This window comes from Hylobates moloch, unplaced genomic scaffold (genome assembly GCF_009828535.3).
Source record: "Hylobates moloch isolate HMO894 unplaced genomic scaffold, HMol_V3 SCAFFOLD_14, whole genome shotgun sequence".
NCBI lineage: Eukaryota > Metazoa > Chordata > Mammalia > Primates > Hylobatidae > Hylobates > Hylobates moloch.
Window position 1 is genome coordinate 18,625,665 of NW_026652289.1, and position 23,376 is coordinate 18,649,040.

Consider the following 23,376-nt stretch of genomic DNA (forward strand, 5'->3'; position numbering starts at 1 on the left):
ACGGCATGCAGTGGCAAAGGTTTATCCAAAATATCATTTGTAGATACCCGTAATCGAATACCTATAGAAGGCATGGCTCTGGGTAACAAAGTATTTGCTACATTAGAACATTTAGTCAAAATTAGTGGTATTATGGGGTTAGTTGGTGTATGAGTTTGCTAATGGCTGCCATAACAAAGTACCACAACCTGGGTGCAACAGGAATTAAATCTGCTCTACATGACCCCTAAGTCCCCTAGCAGATAGAACTAGGGTCAGTGTATACAAATTAGAGGACGACAATGTTTGGCCCAAATAACGAAAAACATTTTTAATGCTCAGAGCAATCCAAGTATAAAATAAGCTGTCTTCAAAGAACAATGAGTTTTCGTACTGAAGATCTCCACGCTCTGGCTGAACAACTTGAAAAATACAGAAGTACACTATAATGACACACATCCAAGCATCACATTGTTGACAAGCCTTTATAACTTTTAATATCCTTGTCATTGACTCTGTGGCTAGCAGTTAGTGAGGACAGAGGTTTTATATTTGCATTTATAAATCACATAAAGCATCTACAAAATAAGGAGTGTGTAAAACATATTGAAATTGATATTTTGAATTTATTATTTCACAGTAAATATGATAAAGTTATACATATTATACAGTAATTATATCAGGAAATATTGTATAATTATTATTTTATCTTTTGTAAAAATGAAAAAGATTCAAGATAAATTCTCTCAATCATGGTATTTGCTTTTATTATAAACATTATTTATTGTATGTATTAGCTATCATGGTATTTGCTTTTATTATAAACATTATTTATTGTATGTATTAGCTATAACCAATATATTGTTGGGCAACAAACTGCACCAAAACATAATACCTTAAAACAAACAACATATTTTTGTTTCTTACTTACCTATGGGTTCACTGAATAGGTCTGCTGAGCTAGTGAGGCTTAGCTGCTCTCAACTGAGATTGCTCAAGTATCTGTGATCAGGCAAAGAGTTGGCTAAACACAGACTGTCTGGGATAGTTGGAACCTTTAGGATTTGTCCACGTGTCTCATACTACAGCAAGCTAGCCTAAGGTTTTTCTTAGGTCTTGGTAGAGTCCCAAGAGACCAGAGACATGCAGGCTCCCCTAAGACCTAGGCTTGAAACTGGCACACCATCGTTTCCAACATATTCTATGGGCCAAAGCAAGTCACATCGCCAGTACAGCAAATAGATTCTACCTCTTGATGAAAGATACAAAGTTAAATTGCCTGGGGCATGGATACCAAGAGAGTAGAAAAATGGGAAAACTTTAGCAATCAATCTGTCACACTGAAAAAGAATGTTTTGACATGTCTTACTAGGTATACGGCAAGAATTGAACTGATACTATTCATTATATATGTAATAATATTTAATAATCAACTAATATTGATTATTAAAAATATTAATACAAGAAGTATAAATAATTTATTTTAGAATGATTTACTTTAGTATTATTTAACTGTTAAATGGTTATGCTTTACTGTATTTGCAAGCTCAGTAGGAGAGCTGTATTGGTTTTCATTTGCTGTATAACAAATTATCTTGAATTTGGCAGTTTAAAAGAACATACGTAGATTGTCTATTTCCGTGGATTAGGAACCTGGGAATGGCCTAACTGAGTCTTCTGCTTAGGGTCTCACAAGGCTGAAATTAAGGTGTCGGCTGGGGCTGGAGTCTTATCTAAGGTTTAGGATACTCTTCCAAGGCCATAAAGTCATTGGCAAATTTAACTTCTGTGTGATTACCTAACTCTTGGTGGCCTGTTACTCCAAAACCAGCAGGAGAGACAGTCTCTGACATCCAGATCCACTTCGAAAGCGTTCGTCTCATTAGGCCTGCTAAATATTCTCCCCTTGATTATTTCAAGTGATTTGGAACCATAATTATATGTGCAGATCTGCTTCTCTTTTGTTATATAACATAATCATGGCAGTGACAGCTATCATGTGTAGCTTTCCTCTGTAATTAAGGAAGGGGATAGATAAGGTATATACACAGGCAGCAGAATTCTTGGAGGCCATCTTAGGATTCTGCATACCACAAGAATTAATCTAAGATAGTTTAAAAGTTGTAATCGCAATTTCACTTGTAGAATTCTTCCTGCCTATATGGTACAGAACAAAGTCAATAAGTTGTTGCCCAACTTATATAATTATTTTCAATAACCTCACAAAATTTTCTAATATCAACAGGCTTTATGGTTTGATAGCCATTAAAATCAGTGTCTTACAAAAGGGAGCGACAAACACCGGGCCCTACCTGTTGGTGGAGATTGGGAGGAGGGAGAGGAGCAGAAAAAGTAACTAGTGGGTACTAGATTTAGTACTGAGGTGACAAAATAATCTATGCAAGAAACACCTGTGACATGAATTTACCAATATAACAAACCTGCACACGTACCCCTGAACCTAAAGTAAAAGTTTAAAACATAATAAAAATAGAAGAAAATAAAACAAAATCAGTGTCTTCATTCAATTAAAAAAAATCACTGAAATTCTAAGTCTAAACCTTAGCTCTAGTTTTGTTATACTTAAGTGTTTTGGAGATGTTGCCCAACTTACATAATTTACAAAAGTAATAAAATAACACAGGTCAAATTAATACATCTATGTTTAGGCCACCTCAGCTGAGGATCGGAAAAGACATCTGCATATCCAATCATTTGAAGGAAGTTTCTACTTAAAAAAATACTTGCTACCCAGGACAGAGGAACAAGAATGAAAGTGTGAGATGTAATGATCAGGAAGAAATGGGGCCATATTTCCCTTAAATTTTAGTTTAAAGAAGAGTCACAAAAGCAGCAGCTTTTGTTTTTCAGCTACAGGCAAGGTCAAAATGAGGTGCAGGGAAGTTGGTAAGGGTTACCAGGCCCAGCAATATGGAGTAATTTCTGGGCAGACTCTGATCCATACTAAAAACCAACTCTGGTCTACCCTTGCTAGAGAGCCCAAAATATTCTCCCACAGGAGCCTTTATACATTTTAGAAGGCCTGGCAGACTTCTCAAATGTGTTTCTGAATTTCTGTGTGTGTACATGTATGCGTGTGTGTATGTATTTATGTATATACATGTACGTTTGTATATCTGTGACGGCATGTGTGTATATGTTTGTGGGTTTTTGTATGTTTTATATATTGATGTATGTACATGTTTGTGTTTTTAATCTACAAGTAGAATACCTCTATTCCCCCAGTATTCATTTTGATAAAACCACACAAAAGTGGATATCATCCTTATAAGCTTCCTGTCGAAGTATCAACACATATCAAATACAAAAAAAAAAAAAAAAACTCAGCACAAAGTGTTCAAAAAAAGAAATAACATCAGAAATTGAAGTTTGAAAGCCACAAGTCTAGGAAAACACATATTTTCTTAAGTTGAAGGTTTTGCTTTGTTTGTATTTCCATTTTTAGTGCTTTTCTTTTTTTTTTTTTTTTTTTTTTAACTTAAAACCCCTGTGGCAGGACAGTTTGCTGCTGAGGAACTTAAGACATTGAGAGGTTAAAACTGGCAGACTGAGAAAAGCTTGTGGCTAACAGACCTATTTCTTTGGTTTACCAAGTGGTTTAAGAAAATTGAATTTAAAAAAACCGGGCATGTGCTCTCAAACTTAGCTCAATCCTCATCACTCTATCACCTTTCAACTAAGAGGTGTCATTTACTGAGGTTTCCTGGCTGTGGCAGGAAGGCACCCCAATGTGTGATCCTTACCTTATGGGACTAAAGATCATGAAGAGACAATTTTCAGGTTAACCTCCTTAATAAAAGTGTGTTTTTAAAATTTTTCTTACTCATGAAAATAAAATTATAAAGATGACGTATTAGATCAAAAGAGTATAAATATTATTTTATGTATCTCCATTTTACCCTTCGTTCCTTTCCTTCTGTGGTTGAAATGAGATACTTATGAATTGCGCTCTGTGGCAGACAGTTTGCATGTAAGACTCTAAGAAGCACTTCCTTTTCCTCAGAGTCTGATCTTCCATCCAAATACTTAATATCTTTCTGATGATGACTTTGATTTTTAATTCTATGAGAGAGACCGTGCAATTTGAATACTTCAGATGGAAAAAAGTTGCATGTAACCATTTTTAACGCGTTCAGTCTGCCACAGGGGACCAGGTGTTTGTCAGCCCTCTTCTGCTGTTCACAAGGACCCAGGGCTCAACTTTCTGTTCTAAGGTACCGCGTGCCAGGAGAGAACTATGGTCTGGCACTATCAATCCGTTTCACATATGTCTGAGCTGCCTTCCTCAGACAAGATTGTGAGTGCTGGGCTTCTTTTATCTCTCCTGTGGCTGCTTTGGCAAAGCGTTTTTCCCTGCTGTTTTGTCTTCCTTTTCCCTCCCCATCTCCTGGTTTCATCTTTTTCTGATCATCCTCAACCAGAATGACTTAAAATCCACATACACTCAAAATGAAATTCTTGCGGCTGGGGGACAAGGAATTCAGAAGTGAAAGTGCATGTATTTTAATGTCATGTACCAGTAAGCAGAGGTGGGGGAGGTGTTGCTGAGCAAAAACCTGCATGACAACACAACCAGCGCCCCCAAAATGGGAAGAAGAGCTGATACGTTGCTTGGCACCTGTAAACGTGCTTGTGAGTCAATGGGCCACTTTGTAGCTGTCATTCTTTATCCGTTTAAATATCTTTCACATCTATTAGCACATGCATGATTTCCCTACCTCTAAGCTCGCCTATTTCCCAGGGCTCCCCCTCCCAGGTTCTCTTTGGTTCTAAATGTACCAGCAGTTCCCTAAGCATGAAACCCACCCTTCTTCTTGTCTGGGTTCTGAACAGCTAAGTTTCATACTTGACCATTCTGTATATATGCCTTTGTTTTTTAAGGTAAAACTGGTGGCATTCCTGACTGAATAGCCTTCACTCACAGGTAACATTTTTTTCATTAATATGATTGTGTTCTGTGTGTGTATGTAAGAGAGAAAAAATACATATCAATAGAATTATAGGTAGTATTTTCAGGTGAAAGAACACACCATTAGAAAAACACTTAAGGAAGAGTGGAGGTGATTCTTGACTTTCTTCAAATGATGTCGTGCCCTTCCTTGTTTCCTATTATGCACATGCTTAGGGGCAATGATATTTATATTCTTGTTGGACAAAATAAAAATATATATATTTGGCCTCTAAGCTTCTGAGTACTCTACTTCCATAACTTTATCATTCTGTAGCATTTGCCGGTGCAATATGTAATAAGTTTGGGTTTGGACATTAATAAACTTCTACATCAACTTTTAACCAAGCTACTCCTTTTCCCATAGTATGAATACCACAGGTATTTGTGATGGGAAAAAACCCAGGCTGGGCGTGTGTGTGTTTGTGTAGGCCAACCACATGTGGGTGGGATAATAAAAACAAAACCTTAGCATAGTGTACCTTGAGAAAAAGGTGGATCAAGAGAAATAATGTGTGGTATAAATTAAAAATGACCTTGGATGGAAATTTTGTGGAAATTATAAAAACATAAAAACAATCATCTGTCAGCAGAGAGTTTACTATAATGGTGACCTCTCATTCTTCACATCTTAAACTATCTTCCTATTATTCAGAGCACAACTCACATTTGTGACATTCTTTGTTTATTTACTGTGGAACCATAGTTTTCATAAGGCAAATGGTATTAATCGTGTTTCTGCCAACTTTATAAATTGAGTAAACCTTTTAGAGATTAAGACCATCAGATTGTCAACTATTTTGAGCCCAGTTCCCAATACCTCAAGTTAGTGAAAAAACTGTTAAAAGGGAATTATACATAGTGCCTTTGTTGGTTTAAATTATTTATCTTTTGTCTCTCTCTTAACGAGCAGAGAGGTAGATACAAACTCTTGCAGGAGGCAGTGTGGAACAGTGGGAATGAGGAATGCTATGGGACTTTGCGTATCTGGTCTGGAAGCCTGTTTCTGGTACGTACAGCTAGGTGCATTGGGCAAATTACTTAAACGGTCCAGATCTCAATTTTATTTATTAACTATGAAATCATGTAATAAGATCTAACTTGAAAGGTTGTTAGTATCAAGGCTAATATAACCCTTTGGTTATTATAATGAATAATAGATAAGTATTATTCTTAGTACTATTTATTTTTTGGAAAAATCTTTATTATTAATTTATTGATTCTATGAAAGCCACTAAAGAACACTTATGAATAGAATTACTTGTGTAAGAGTTCAGCCTGCTGGGAATCATTTGTAATCCTTTAAACACTCTTAGTAGTACCATGCCAACATTAGTATAAAATCATCATTCTTCCACATGAATTTTTGAGCTATTTTTGGCTCTTATCCTTAATTGAACAGCAGAGAGGCCCTTAACCTGCCTTTTCTAATGTCATTATTCTTCCTTAACAGGTTTTCCAATTTGTTGTACCTACATTAGCCAGACCATAGGAACTTTTTAATCCATTTCACGTCTTAGTAAGATCTGATGATGATCATCCTAAAAAGCTGCCCTCTCTTGATAACTGAGACATTGCTTTGGCATTTTACTGAATTCTATCGATTCTACATCTTTATTTAAAGATGGTGTTATGAGCATTTAATGTAAAGTCCTTATCATAGCCACTGGCTCAGAATAATTGCTCAAAAACTGGCATATATTACTATTATGACATCATCATCATCACTTAATTTCTTGGTTGGCTTTTTTTCTTCCTGATCTGTAGTAGTAATGGCCTTCCAAGTATCCATTCTTGATCTTTTAGTCTTTGTCCACTCCGTCCCTTTTATGAAAATCACCCACTCAAGTAAGTTGGACTATCTTATGAAACCTAACTCTCTAGCCCCAAATAGTTACTAAGGTTTCAGTTTTTGATTTCTATCTGCTTAAAAGATCTTTACACAAACAGGATATTCTTTCACCATCACAGACGGAATATGTGTGCACTCACCTAATTGCTCTTCCAAAGTTCTTTATTTATTTGCTTGCGTGCTTGCTTACCATCCCTAGCTAACTTGGCTATCTTCGGGTAATCCTGTTCCTATCTCTGTCAAAAGACACCAAGACAGTATTTTTCTTGCATTTGTCCTTTCATCTTTAGGAAATCAATACCATTGTCTTCTAATTGCCTCCTAATGGAACCTTAATCTGCCATGAAACCTAACTCCAATTCTTCACTGATACTCTTATAAGAATGATTTCTAATGTCTTTTTTTAATTTGCTTGTTTGTTTGTTTCAGAGCTTACAAACCTCCCTTACGCTGTTCATTTTACATATAAGTATATCTATGTAGTTTCCAGATTAATAATGTCTGAAACATTTATCTATCCCAACTTTTTCCCCCCACAACTACTCTGTATTAATGTAGTTTCAATCAGTCTGAATCCTACCTTGCCAGCTTAAAATCAGAATGAGTAACTATTGATTCTAGAACACTGGCCCATGCTTTGACTCCTTACGTGGAAATTCTTCCACATATTCTCTTTACCTATCTATTTTTTTTGTGTTTCCTTCAAGGTAGCTAAATATTCATTGTTTTATAAAGCTTTTCTTTGAGAGTGTGGTTAATTTTGCCTCTCTCTTTTCTAATTATCACACCCTGTTAAGTACAACATAGGTTCATTATATGCTATCTCTAATTATAGCATCATCTGGGGTAAATGCTTTTATGACCTTATAAAATGTACTTTTGGTTACTCCCCACATATTCTCAATTATTATCTCTCCCTTCTTTGTAATTCTCTGTGCTAAAATTCAGGCATACCAAAGTTCAGGTTCTTTTAATTATTTTCAAGAACTATCACCTCTGTCCTCTTTATATTCAGTATTTGTTTTTCCTCGAATCCATCCTGAACGCTATTGCCAAGTTTATGTTTCCAAAGCTAAAATCACGTCATTTAAAAAACCTGTTTATAACAAAAGCGACATTCATAGTGCTCTCTTACCTGTTTAGTAAATATTCCCTTTGGTTGTGAACCCTGGATCTTTCTTTATTGTCCTCCAAATATCTAAAATAACTAGGCCAACTGTCCCAGTATCTAACTCCTGGAATTCCGTTATTCAAAATCATGTGTCAGCAGGCTTTTCTAGATTTTTAAAATTTTATCCTTTAACAGTCTCTGCTTCTGGGATTTGGTCTTTGATTTTTTCCTTAGTTATACTTCTTGTTTAACCATCCGAACTCTTAAATCAGGATCAATTACAATTGCCTCATAAGAATACTTGGTTTCCAATAATATCCCAACTCAGTTATTCCTAAATGCTACTGAAGTAATGATTATGCCAAATTAGACCTTTTTGATTCTCTTATTTTATTTCCCATTCTGCTTACCTTCAATGCTTGTTTGATTGTCTGTCTTTTGCATCCTGTTGGGCCATTAAAAACTCAGAGTCTATGCTTTCGTCATGCTCTATTTCCACAGAAGATGGAGATGTACTGTTCAAACTGTGAGAATTAAATATATCATTATTATCATCATTGCATATTTTCCACACAAATGAATTATATTAGTTCTGTTAATACTCTAGGTAGCTGCAATTAAATAATTTCATCACTAGAAAACATATAATAGATCAACATACCCATTGTTACTTACAATAAGGCAATCTCTTTAAAAATGTTTGTTGAGCTCCAGATACTGTGCTAAGTATTAAGAGTATAATGATAAATATGACAAATTTCCCATTGCTGAAGAGCTTTATATGGAGCGAAGGAGACATACAGCTATTATGCTACATGATAACATCAAAATACATTCAAAAACAGGAAGGTTGAAGGAAAAGTCATGGAAAAGACAGACAACAGATGAAGGAGAGAGGAGTAGATGAAATATTGCTGTGAGTGTGACCATGAAGGATGGGATCTCTTCATTACGATGACGTTTGCTGTGGATGATAAAAATATATATATTTTTAAGTTCTCCTAAAAATAAAGTTCTCCTAAATTTTGTATTTTGTCTTATAAAAATTTCTCTGCTATGCTCATATGCTGTATCCCCATGCATATTTTGAAGATATAATTCTAACTCCCCTCATTTCAATTAGATTTGCTTCTTTTGAACATATGATAAGCTTTCATTTTCATATTCTACTCGTTAAGTTCCTTCGTCAGCTTCTGAAATTGAAAGCATTCATAATTATAAGCTTACTTTGTGGCTTAGATGGCAAGGATGGGCATTTTTCAAATTAAAAAAATCATCTGCCTGGATAAATATCAAACCTAGAATTCAATCTCTAAATTACAGGCTGTTTGCAAATCGCTGCATGCCTGTGTGTTCCTCTCTCTAACTAACACCTTTCATGGATGGCATATGTTTTCTTCTGAAAATGAAATAGATAGAATGGATGTTTGAACCCACTGAATGGAATGAATCTGTGAGGATGGTATGTTTCATGGGTCAGGACTACCCAGATATTCTAGTGTTCATTTGAGATCTCAGTTGCCTTCTTGAACAGATAAGTAGGTACTAAAGTGAAATTTTGAGATGAGAGTCTCAGACACCAGCTGGCCTGGATATGAATCCCGACTTTGCCTCTTACCAACGGTGTGATTTTGTGCAAAACAGTTAAACACTCTGCCACTATATAGTATGCCTACCTAACAGACTGTTAAGAGTTAATGAGTTAGTAACACCTATATTCTGACTCCTAATAATAATTTAATACCTTCAAAATACTTTCATTGCATTCACTTTTCAAGTTCCTGTTCACTAGATTTATTGCTCAGATTTTTCTTCCATCAGTACATAGGTATCTGGAGCTATAAATAGTTTTCCTGAGTTTTTCTTAGTTCTTTCTTCCTGAGAATTAACTGACACATTTAGAGCAATGAATACATCAATATTCCATAGTTCTGTCAGTAAAATTGGTTTATTTTTACCTTCCACAGGCCATCTTATGGCCTATTTTCTTTCACTCTCTAAGTAAAATGTTAACTTTTGCTTAAAATCTATTAACTTATTTATGATAGTAGTTATTATTTATACAAGAGTCTTTATTTAACTCTCCTTATTTCTCTCTCTTGATGAATTGAATGAATTGCCTGAAGGAGTGTAGGTTGTCTTCTCTGTATGGTTCATGTAGATCATAAGAAACTTTGACTGAATAAATTTAGAAGCAGCAAGGAAGTCACATTTAGTCTTGCATAACAAATAACAAGTCATGGTTCTGCAGTTGGAAGCCCTTTGGCATAGACCAGATAACTTGCCAAAGGAAAAAAATTAAGTTTCATATTTTCCTTGAAAGTTTCAGAAAAAATATGTATCTAAGTACTGAAATTCTGCTGTCATATAAACTTAGACATACATGAAAAAATATACATTTCACTGGGAACATTCTAAGTTATTAATATATAGAAAGATACTTAAATTTTTTTCCTTATTACTGCAGCTCACTAAAGCATACCTATCTCCTCTCTCCAAGAAAAATATTTTCATCAAAAAAGGTTTAACAAAAATGCTGTAGGATGGCAGCATTTTCACGTAATGTGCCAACTCCATCCCTGTCTTGTAAGATGTTTACAGTGCGGTAATCATATTAAACCACAACTCGTAAAGTGAAAGAGCTAACGGAAAATCTCACTTGTATTTCTGAAACAAGCCAACTGTTTACACTTACATTTTTAAATTAATAGGTCATAAAGCAGCATCACAGAATTATGTGTATTACACATGTTTTCTGTAGAAAGATGCAAATCATCTTCCCTTTTTGAGTCTATTTGGAATTAAAATCAAAGCATACTATGTACTTTTTCCATTAGAAATCTAATACAATCATTTTATACTTTATTTTGGTAATAATTGTATACTCACTACTCTTATAAGGGAGAACAAAAGGTACTAGAATGTCTATCCCTAATCTAATATTATGGAAGAGTAAGGATTTTTTTTTTCTTTTTCTTTCTTTCTTTTTTCTTTTTTTTTTTTTTTAAATGAGGTTTTGCTCTTGTTGCCCAGGCTGGAGTACAGTGGCGCAATCTCAGCTCACTGCAACCTCTGTCTCCCAGGTTCAAGCTGTTTTCCTGCCTCAGCCTCCTGAGTAGCTGGGATTACAGGCATGCACCACCATGCCTGGCTGATTTTGTATTTTTAGTAGAGACTGGGTTTCACCATGTTCGTCAGGCTGGTCTTGAACTCCTGACCTCAGGTGCTACACCCACCTCAGTCTCCCAAAGTGCTGGGATTATAGGCGTGAGCCACCGTGCCCAGCCTTGGATATTCTACACACAGAAAAGTAAACCTGGAAGATTATATACCAATATGTGAATTGTACTTGCTCTAGGATACCAAATCATGGGATTTCACCTTATAGTTTATACATTTCAGTATTCTCAAAATGTTTTTACCTTGAACATATGTTACTTTAGAAATTGGGGTGAATATATAAAAGGATGTTGTAGTAGGACATTTAAAATTTGCTTCCTCATACTGAAATTCACTAAAACGTAAATATCTCTTTTCTCCAAGAAAAATATTTTCATCAAAAAGGTTTAACAAAAAATGCTGTAGGATAGCAGCATTTTCATTTAATATGCCAACTCCATCCCATAAAAGGAGAAGCAATGTCATGCCTTTTAAAATATATTTCATTCTCTCATATTGTCATGGGCTGTATGCCATCAGAGATATAACCTTAACATTTGAGAGTACTTAGCATCCATTTAAACTATGGTAAAAATTAATTTAACAACACATAACTTTCAGTCAAGCTGGATGTGCTCAAAGACAAAATCTCTGACAAAGACTGATGAAAATGAGTTCAAATTTAAAGAAGTGAAATATATTTATTGTTGGCTGTTCCTTTGAGGACATAAAGACTATTTAATATGTTTTAAGAAAACTAATTTATTTTCAACAAAAATGTCCCAGGTTTTGATTCCATTTCTTTCTCCTTAGAATATCTTAAGATACCACACAGACTCTTAAGTTTGTTTGTCCCTCAAATATCAGTTTAGCTATTTTCTGTTAGTTGTTTCTACAATATAGTGAAACAATGACACTTGATATTAATTTCTTGCTCATACTTTAGCACATAAGCTCTAGCAGCTCTTTTTCCCTTTGATTTATTTGGTATGAGCTTTTCTGAAAGAACCAAATAATGGTGATTGGAAGCACCTACAAGGGTGAGAAGAAGCACCATATTTCGTAAGACCTAGGTTGAAATTGACACAGTGGTACTGGCTACAGTGGGGAAGTGTGTTCTTCCTGTGGAGGTGGGGTTGGAGAGCAGAGAGCAAAGTTTTGTGACTAGTGGTTGAAGCTACTGCAGCTATGTTTACTACTGTGCTAGGTGCTGGAAACAGGAGAAAATGCAGTGTCATGTGATAAATGCCATACATGAAAGACACATGAGAATTATTGTAGAAACAGTCAAGGACTTCCATCTTTTGGAAGAGTTGGAAAAATCTTTATGAAATCAATAATATTAGAACAAGGTCTGGAGAAAATGTATGAGTTCACAAGAACAGATAGGTGAGGGTATTGTGGTAAGAAGGCACAATGCATATAAAATATGGAAATACAGAGTCACAGAAAACAGTATCACATGAAGAAAACATGTGAAGTATATGAATTGGGAATGTATTTCAAAGGGAAAAGTACCAGGATTGAGACTGGAAATATAAACCTAGAGAGGCCTTGATTATAATGTCAAAATATATGGAATTTATTGTGTGAATTATTATGAGTTACCTTATGCTATATAACTACCACAAAATACAGTGGCTGAAAACAAACATTTAACAGCACAGCAAACTCATCAAAAATTTGCTGGCTTAACACAACACTGTTTTTTAGTTAATGATTTTGTGCATCAGCCATAGGGACTGGGTTCAGGGAGGGACTTCTCCTGGTCTCACCTAGAATTCTCATTTGTCTGAAGTATTACTGGGTAGGAAGGAGACCCATTTGATTACGGACTATGTGAGATCTCATCCTCCAGCGGACTAGCCCATGCTTGGTTCTATGGGGAAGGTGGAGATCCCAGGACAGCAGGTGGAATTCTGCAAGGCTCTTGAGGCCTAGAGTTGGAATGTACACATCAACAGCTTTGTTGTTGTATTCCATTGGCCAAAGCAGTCACAAGACCAATCCAGAGACAATAGATTTTATTTCCTGATATAATAGTAGGAGCTTCAAAGTCACATTACACAAGGAAAGAAGTTAAAGGAGGGAAAAGTTGTATCCATTTTTGCAATGTATCAGAAGGGACTTTTGAATAATTTGATTGGTACAGTGGGTATAAACTGTGTGCTGGATTTAGATAAGATGATTTCAAATCTTATCACTTGGCCTCTAGGTAACAAAATGCTGAAAGAAGAAAAGCAAATAAGAAATATAGAAACTGGAAACACCAGAACAACTCTGAGTGTGATAAAAAGAGGATAATAGAAAATATATCTTCCTAAGTGACCCTAAAAACCCATTCTTCTTGTTTCTCCTGCTGACCAAGCAGAAAGCACTCCCAGTTAAAAAAAAAGAAAAATTCTTCATATCAAGTCTCACATGCCAGTAATATAATAAAATAAAGACTAATTGCAATTAAAAATTATTTTCTTTAAAATAAAAAAAATGTTAACAGGAGCATTCATTATATATGCGTAAACCATAGTTAGTATAAATGGAGAATAGCCGACTAATTTGGGAACAATATAGCTAGCCAGAAGTGGCAGGAGAATGAACCTAGTTTTGAGACACTGATCAGAATGTAAATCCATTTTTTTATTGTTGTTTTCTAGAAGTGGAAGAACTAAGAAAAAGGAAGATCACTATCACCAGCTGAGGCAGGGAGGGGCCGAACCCAGCACTTCTGAGATCATTTCCCTTTAGACAGGCCACAGCTGGGTGTCCAGGGGTTGCTCATGAGGGTACAAGGGAGGAGCGGATGGAGCCAATGGAGCACAGAGACCTTGGCCATGGGCATGGTTAGGCTTTTTTTCCCAGGGACTTTTAAAATTTCAGTGGTAGTTATTTGCTTCAATGAGGCTTTAAAAGACTTGTGCTATTTTCAAGTCTTTTGTGTCTTTTTTGTTTGGTTTGATTTTTCTCTTAAGTATGCCCCTTTCTATACTTTCATATAAAACTGCCATGTACTGGGAAGACATGTGTTGAGAGTGGTATCCGTCCCTCAATATAAGCACTGTGTCTGAGAAGTTGAATGCTTGTAAGTTGAGCTGAAATAGGCTCCTCCCCCATGTGTCTATTGACATGCAATAGATAGGTGGTGGAGTGGATGGAAGTAAGAGATGATGTTGAGTTTGAGGTATGTGCTCTCTCCCAGAGCAGGGAGCCATAGCAGAGACTGAGAGGGCACATAGAGCTAGATGTGGAGACTGACACAGGGTGCCTGTAACAAAGAAGGTGGGAGAAAAGTAACCTGTCCTACATGACAGGTTCACCCAGAACAGGGCTTGTCCTCTCATTGTCCCTGACATCCTATGGAAAGAAACAAAACCAAAAGCAAGTAACTTACTTTCATAGGAACTTCAGGGAATATCAGGCCCTAATTCTCTATTAAAAATGACAGAGTATGGCCAGGCTCAGTGGCTTATGCCTGTAATCCCAGCACTTTGGGAGGCCGAGGCAGGCAGATCACCTGAGGTCGGGAGTTCAAGACCAGCCTGACCAACATGGAGAAACCCCATCTCTGCTAAAAATACAAAATTAGCTGGGATGGTGGCGCATGCCTGTAATCCCAGCTACTCAGGAGGCTGAGGCAGGAGAATTGCTTGAACCCGGGAGGCGGAGGTTGCGGTGAATTGAGATTGCACCATTGCACTCCAGCCTGGGCAACAAGAGCGAAACTCTGTCTCAAAAAAAATAATAATAATGACAGAGTATGCGAGGTTATTTCATAACCTACCTGCTACACCTTCCTGCTCTTAGAATGTATAAGAAGGTGGATGGGACTAAAAAATCATGCAGACAAGTAAGTTAATGTTTTGTAGTTGTAGCCACATCCTGGAACAGAGTCAGGCTTCCTTGGCTTAACCTGACCCCCCTCATTCTTCCCAGACCCTGTGTAGCCTGTTTTCAGGTTTTTCTTCTCCCTTTCTTCCTCTCTGAACCCTCCCCTGCATAAGCTCAAGATGGATGGTGGCTGTGTGTAGCAAAGCATGCACTTTTCTCTTTGGTAATAATGAGCAGACTAATGAAAAAATAAATTTCAACATCACAGCAAATAGGATGAGCAGTCACTCATTTCACACATCTGAGCTACCAGATTTCTATTTGTGTAGTTCACATAATCAGAAAAAAAAATATTATTAATACAGAAAATGTGAATCAGCAAGAGAATCTGGTGAGGCACATTTTCTCACACACTGAGTAAGCCAGTGAATTCACCTGGTGCTTCCGATCCCACTTTCAGACCTGACCATCCCATTCTCAAGAGCTGTGTCAGGGATTTTAGCTTTTCCTCTTGTAGCTTTATTGTTTTAAGACCTGCTCCTCACCTTTAAGCAAACATTTCCACATCCTGCCTAATGTAGACACGCCTTTAGAGATAATAACTGGAAATTACAGTTATTTTGTGTCATCAGTCTTGGTGTTTGAGATATCAACTTATAAAATTTTAGGATACAATAGCCAAAAAATGTTAAATGTAATTATCATTGGTAGTTATATGCAAATTTTTAAACAGAATATAAATTTTATTTAAAATATAATAAAATAGGAATTATTTAGATTAATTGTTCTTAAATAGGTTTTTAAACAATTGTATTATATAATTGGTGAATTAGACTACACAGTTATTAAAATTATAAAGGCATCTTATTAAATGACATTTCAGCCAAAGAAGGCAGAAAATAAATGGTTACTGAAAATGTGTCAGACATAGCGATGGCTTCCAAGCTAAATTCTTCATTAAGAATAAGTTTAATTTACACTATTTTCAAGTTCAAATAAAGTGCTTGTTAGCTACTACTGGACAGAAGATTGATTTGAACTCAGAAGTCTATGGACCCAAAATACATAACATCTTCCGCTGTTACTTTTGAAGATTATTTTTAACACAATGCAGCAAGTGGAACATTTCTGAAAATCAGTATTATTTAATGGTATTAATTTAATGTTAAGGTGTGTCTAATATGCTGAAGAAATATTCCTCTTCTGGAACCCTCTAAACACTGTATTGTGCTAATACTTCAAAAAGAAAACCAGGGTTCCCATTTGACTCTATTATTAATTTACTGTGCTATCTTGGGAATACAACTTATTCACTAAAGACCCCTTCTGTATATTACTAAAGAAGCAAAATTAATGTACTCAGTTTTACAATTCAATTTTTATTATATATAACTATAGTATTATTATGCTCATATTTTGGTTTAAGCATTAGAGTAAGAGAGAAAATGTATTTACATTTCTATAAAACAGATTTTCTTACACAGAAAATCTATATCTAAACTGAGACTCTTCTTCAGTGACCAAGAAAAATAAAGGTTTGCATATAAGGACATGAGTGTGATAATTATCCTAGCTAATTAGCAACCCTAAGTTGGGTAGATGGTAGATGGCAAGTTCTGATGAAAGGTGATCAAAGCATAGGTCTAACAGATTGGAAACTTACAAATTTAATTGATAAACTTTCCTTTTCAAACATAAAATAATTATTTTATTTTTTTAAATATGACAATCTACTTGATCACTATATGGGAAACCCTCCCATACTCACATTGATATCTTTGTGGATTCATCTCAGACGTATGTAAGGAGGCATCTCTCATTTCTTGATCCTAGTGGTCCCTGTTAATCTTGTTCACCTGTTACCCAAGTTTTGTACAATAAAGGGCATATGTTGATTGCCTTTTCCCGCTCAAGTTGATATTTTCCTGGCTCTTCAAATTCTGAGTAATTTTGATTTGTGTCCTAGACAATAGATATTTGAATGGCATCAGATTACTCCTTAGAAAATGTCAAGACCAGAAGGAAATGGAACAGTATTTTCTCAGTTTTATTGAGCTATAATTGACAATAAAAATTGTTTACATTTAAGATATATATAATGTTTTAATGTCCAAACACATTGTGAAATGATGACCACAATCAACTTAATTAACATATCCATCACTTTACACAGTTACCTACTTTCTGGGGTGGGGGAACAATATTTTTAAGTTCTAAAAGGAAGGATTATCAACCCAGACTTTATCTATGTAGTGAAACTATCTTTAAAAAATGAAAGTTAAATAATGAAATTAAGAAAATTAATTGCTAGCAGATCTTTACTAAGAGAATCATTAAAGAACTTTTTGTTGTTGCTGTTGAGACGGTGTTTTGCTCTTGTTGCCCAGGTTTGAGTGCAATGGCGTAATCTCGGCCCACTGCAACCTCCACCTCCCAGGTTCAAGCGATTCTTCCGCCTCAGCCTCCTGAGTAGCTGGGATTACAGGCGCATGCCACCACGTCCAGCTAATTTTTTGTATTTTTAGTAGAGACAGGGTTTCGCCATGTTGGCCAGGCTGGTCTCGAACTCCTGACCTCAGGTGGTCCACCCACCTTGGCCTCCCAAAGTGCTGGGATTACAGGCAAGAGCCACCGCGCCCAGCTTTAAAAGACCTTCTTTAGACAGAATACCAGAGGGAAATCTGAAACATTAGTAATGAAAGTAGAGCAACATAAATGTTATAGACTATCATTTTCCTCTGGAGTGTTTAAAACATGTTTGAGAGTGGAAAGAAAATTATACCATTGTTGATAGTATTTTAGTTCTACGGAGTTGTAATACAAAAGACAACTCAACATAAAGGAGGATAAAGAGACCTAAAGGCTGGTAAACTTTCTGAATTCCACATGCAGTGGTGAAATACTGATTTTAGTTGGGCATTACAAATATAAGTATAATGTATATTTGTTATAGTAGGAGTTAGACATGAGCAGGGCAAGAGAAGCACCCCGGTGTCCCCACCAGGAATGTCAGGGAACCATTAGATGATGGGCAGGTGGTATTTACACTGGTTCTCTCAAATAATAATTGGCTGCAGCTGGCGCCAGGGAAAGGCCATCTCCCAATAGATAGAAAAAACCTGAAACGTGATTAGCAGCTTCCCAATACAATGTCAGAAGTCAGGTGAGTAGGCTCAAGCATGCACATTAAGAGGCAAAATGGCAGAGTTCAACTGGTGTATGACCTTCTACGGACATGTGACTGGTCAGGGAGGAATGCCTCCAGTGAGCATGCATACAACTCCAGTAAACACACTTCCTATGCTCCCCTCCCAGGGGCTAGCAGGCCACTGCACATGCGGACAGCTCACCCCAAGGGAAGAATCGGGAGAAATAAGGCAAGACCCCGGAAGCATACCAAAATATAAAACCCCAAGTCAAAATGTCAAACTGTGCATGTGCTCTCTCAAGTCTTCTGCTTTACTTCCTTTCATTCCTGCTCTAAAACTTTTTTTTGTTTGTTTTTGTTTTGAGACTGAGTCTCACTCTGTCACCCAGGCTGGAGTGCAGTGGCATGATCTCGGCTCACTGCAAGCTCTGCCTCCCAGGTTCACGCCGTTCTCCTGCCTCAGCCTCCCTAAAGCTTTTTAATAAACTTTCACTCCTGCTCTAAAACTTGGGTAGGGCTCTCTTTCTGCCTTATGTCCCTCAGTCAAATTCTTTCTTCTGAGGAGGCAAGAATTGAGGTTGCTGCACACCTACATAAATTTGCTGCCTGTAATATACTGTAATTCCTCAAACAAATGTTAAAAATAACCACGAAAAGACAAAGGGCATTATTAAAAACACAATTAAGGCTGGCACAGTGGCTCACACCTGTAATCCCAGCACTTTGGGAGGCCAATGCGGGTGTATCACCTGAGGTCAGTTTTTCGAGACCGGTCTGGCCAATATGGTGAAACCCTGTCTCTACTAAAAATATAAAAATTAGATGGGCGTGGTGGCACCCGCCTGTAATTCCAGCTACTCAGGAGGCCGAGACAGGAGAATCGCTTGAACTCGGGAGGCAGAGGTTGCATTGAGCCGAGATCACACCACTGCACTCCATCCTGGGAGACAGAGTGAGACTCCATCTATAAATAAATAAATACACAGCCCAGCCGGTGGCTCACGCCTGTAATCCCAGCACTTTGGGAGGCTGAGGCGGGTGGATCACAAGGTCAGGAGATCAAGACCATCCTGGCTAACATGGTGAAACCCCGTCTCTACTAAAAAATAAAAAAAATTAGCCAAGCATGGTGGCAGGCGCCTGTAGTCCCAGCTACTCGGGAGGCTGAGGCAGGAGAATGGCATGAACCCGGGAGGTGGAGCTTGCAGTGAGCTGAGATTGCGCGACTGCACTCCAGCCTGGGCGACAGAGCGAGACTCCATCGCAAAATAAATAAATACACAATAAATAAATGAATACACAATTAATAAATTAAAACTGAAAAATAAAGTTTAAATGATACAAAAGAGGACACAGTAAGGGGAAAACTGGAATAAATAACAGTGGGAACAATTATAAAATAAATATTAAAATGGCAGTTTTAAATCCAAACATTTTAATAATTATATTAAATATAAATGGTTAAACATATCAAATGAAAGGCAGATTGTCATATGGGGAAAGGTATATCATGTCCATGCAAATAATAGTCAAAATAAAGCTGGATTAGCGATGTATATTGGACAAAGTGGACTTCAAGCAAAGAAAATTGGCTTATCTCTGTATTAGAATCTCATGTCATCACACTAAAAATGATTATCATGAAATTACTGATTACTATCCAACCCAAACCATGAAATCAAACTGAGAAATGTGTTTTGATAAGGGAAATAATACATTTTGGACTATGTAAATGCCCTCACAAGCATAATACTATTTTTATTAACATTTCCAAATAGATATTTAGTAAGAAAACAACAAAAAATACAAAACATATTTTTTTGTGATTAAACCAAATCAAGGTTATGTTTTTTATACTTTTCTGAAACTTGTTTTTATCAGCCAATAATATATTATGGAAATGCCTATAATTCAACTGCTATAGTGTTAATTTATGCTTTTTAAATGGCTTCATGCTCAGAATGCACTGAAATTTATTCAATATTCCTGTTATAAATAAATGAGCAATCATTTTATTTTATTTATTATTTTACCTCAATGAACAATGCTAAAATAAATATCCTCCAACATTTATCTTTTCATACAATTACTTTACTCCTATAATATAGATTCTGAGGAATATAATTTTGAGTATATAAATTTAATCAAAACATTATAGCCTGTGTTTTTAAAATTTGTTAGATTTTTCTTAAACTATCTATTATAGCATCTAAGTTTTTAAATTCTTCTATTAAGTGATAAGAGCACAGGGCTCTCTGACGTTCTTCCTCAATAGTCCTCAAATAGTCAAACCCATAATTATCATTAATTTATTTTTTAAAAATATTTTACTTTATTTTTAGTTGTCACATAATAATTGTCACATGTTTGTTGTGTACAAAAATTGTACACAGAGTGATATTTCTATACATGTATACAGTGTATAATGATCAAATCAGGGTAATTAGCCTATTAATCACCTCAAATGTTTAGCATTTCTTTATGCTGAAAACATTCAAAATTTCTTTCTACACAAATCTTAGAAGGGGCAAATATTAAAAAACAAGACTAACTCAAAGGCACAGGCAACAAAAATAAAAATAGACAAATGGAATTCCATCAAACCAAAAACATCTGGACAGCAAAGGAAACAGTCAATAAAGCAGAGAGACAATGCAGAAAATAGGAGAAAATATTTGTAAGCCATACATCTGATGAGGGGTTCATATCCAAATGTAAGGAACTCAAATGCCTCAATAGTGAGAATTCAAATAACCCAATTAGAAAAATGGCAAAAGACCTGAATAGACATTTCTCAAAAGAAGATACACAGATGACCAACAAGTATATGAAAAAAAGTCAACATCACCAATCCTCAGAGAAATGCACATTAAAACCACAAAGAGATATCACCTTACAGCTGTTAGAATGCTATTATCAAAACCATGAAACATTAGTGTTGGTGAGAAAGCGGAGGAATGGGAACCCTTGTACATTTTTTCTGAGAATGCTGTTATGAAAAACAGTATGGAGGTTTCTCAAAAGATTAAAAATAGAACTACTGTATGATCCAGTAATCCCACTGATGGGTATACGGTGTATCCACAGGAAATTAAATCAGCATTTTGAAGAGATATCTACACTCCCACCTTTATTGCAGCACTATTCACAAAAGCCAAGGTTTGGAATCAACCTGTGTTCATCAACAGATAAATGCATAAAGAAAATGTGGTACACATACACAATGGAATGTTATTCAACCTTTAAAAAACAGGAAATCTTACTGTGTGTGACAATATAGATGAACCCGTGTTAAGTGAAATAAGCGAAGCACAGAAAGACAAATACCACATGACCTCACTTATATGTGGAATTCAAAATAGGTGAACTCAGAAGCAGGGTGAAAACTTGTAATTAAGTGTTCAATGAAAATACATGAGAACCCATTACACAGTACTTGGGTTCCTCATCCAGATGCTTCTTACTCCAATTTAAAGGTCGAGAAGATGCTGGTAATTGCAGAGTCCAAAGTGGGATTTTGGGAAGAGGATTGCTGTGCTGGGACTCTCACTATCCTTTCCCACAAAGGCTTGGGGTGCAGGCATTGCTTCCTCATCCCAAGCCTAGTAGAGGGGTTCGAATAGGCACACTCAGAAAGCTCGACATGTATTCCCTCCAGTGGGAAACAGATGGTTGACTCATGCCAGAGGAAGAAAACGTATTCTTGGCAGCAGAGTAGGGAGCTGCAGCTGGAAAGGAACTGCACTTCCAGCTGGTGACAGGCAGATCAAAATGCATGCATCCCAGTGACTGGATGTGACAACTACAGAAGGAACATTAGCCTGGAGGTCATCCAAAATGATCCCTACCCAGAGGGGCAGCATCCTATAGTCCCAAGATTACAACAGTAAGTGGCTCCTGGTGGAGAAAGCTAAAGCAGGTCGACAGTGGCAAGGCAAAAGAGAGTCATCACCTACATCATGGAAGCTATAGTCTAAGGAAACCAACTAGTTGCCTTTAAAGAACTCACAAAATACCTTGCAAGAGAAGCCACAGCTTTAAATACCTGCTAGATACAGGACATATGAAGGCTGCATGCAGTGGTGCCAGGCAAGGAGGAATGCTCTCTGCCTCCTTTTGCATCTTGTCTCTCTTCATACCATCTTTATGGATTAGAAGTAGCATCTATCAGCAGGGTTAGGATTGAGTGACAAGAATAGTGAAGCCCACTCCAATTAATTATTCTGACAGCCACAGCCCTCCTAAGGCTGATCCTAGCTGACAGAGGAATAGAAAGGCAAATTATCTTAAATAGAGATTCAAATAATATATCTTCACCCATCCTTCTTTTTCTCTTCATTTACTCTCTGACCTTCTAAGATTGACCTTCTTTGTGCTGTTTCTTTATAGTTACATCTTTTTTTTTTTTTTTTTTTGAGATGGAGTCTCGCTCTGTCGCCCAGTCTGGAGTGCAGTGGTGCGATCTCAGCTCACTGCAACCTCTGCCTCCCAGGTCCAAGCAATTTTCCTGCCTCAGCCTCCATAGTAGCTGGGACTACAGGCACGTGCCACCATGCCCAGCTAATTTTTTGTATTTTTAGTAGAGACGGGGTTTCAGTATGTTAGCCAGGATGGTCTCGATCTCCTGACCTCATGATCCGCCCACCTCTGCCTCCCGAAGTGCTGGGATTACAGGCAAGAGCCACCATGGCCGGCCTAGTTATATCTTTTTTTCTGACTGCCGTTGCTTTTTTTCCTTAAAGGTGAGTTTGCTGTAGGGGGAGAAATTTGGCCTGGTAGGAGAAACTTGCCAATGTGTGGAGATGTTATGATTATCATAACTAAGGAGGTGATGCTACGGGCATCTAGGGGAGAGGGTTATGAATGCTGGCAAATGTCTTAGAAGACGCTCCCTACTGACTCTCTTACCTTGTGATATCTATGACCAGACATTTTAATTTGCTGAAAACATGAGACTATGTTTGCCACTTAAGGTTACCATGTATTTTATACCATCTAAAGATGACCAGAAATTATAGCATCCTCCCCACACTTTTATCTAGCGGTAGAGAAAAAAATTTATCCTCTGTACAACTTTAAAGAGACAATAAAAGACAAAAATAAACTCTCTGTTAGCTCTAATGAGTCCTACTTGATTAACATATAGATTACATAAACACATTTACTTTCCTTCACCATGATGTAAGAAGTCAATGATTTAAAAAAAAATTATCAAAACTCTCAAATGTTAACCAGAGGTAGACAGACAAATATATAAAAGATAGATTTATTTAATATATGTATGTATATATATATATATACACACACACACATATACAAACAGATATTGGTAA

General features: G+C 36.6%; 1 long non-coding RNA gene across 1 annotated transcript in view; it reads right to left on the reverse strand.

The window, feature by feature from the left end:
- Nucleotides 1-295: 295 nt before the first annotated feature.
- The window catches only part of LOC131381239 (uncharacterized), an 85,796-nt gene continuing 62,715 nt past the window's right edge, over nucleotides 296-23,376 (reverse strand). Inside the window, exons 4-7 of the long non-coding RNA XR_009209857.1 lie at nucleotides 16,664-16,857; nucleotides 8,322-8,435; nucleotides 6,941-7,036; nucleotides 296-557 (exon numbers count right to left, since the gene is read on the reverse strand). This is a non-coding gene — a long non-coding RNA (uncharacterized LOC131381239). The remainder of the gene's footprint in view (nucleotides 558-6,940; nucleotides 7,037-8,321; nucleotides 8,436-16,663; nucleotides 16,858-23,376) is intronic.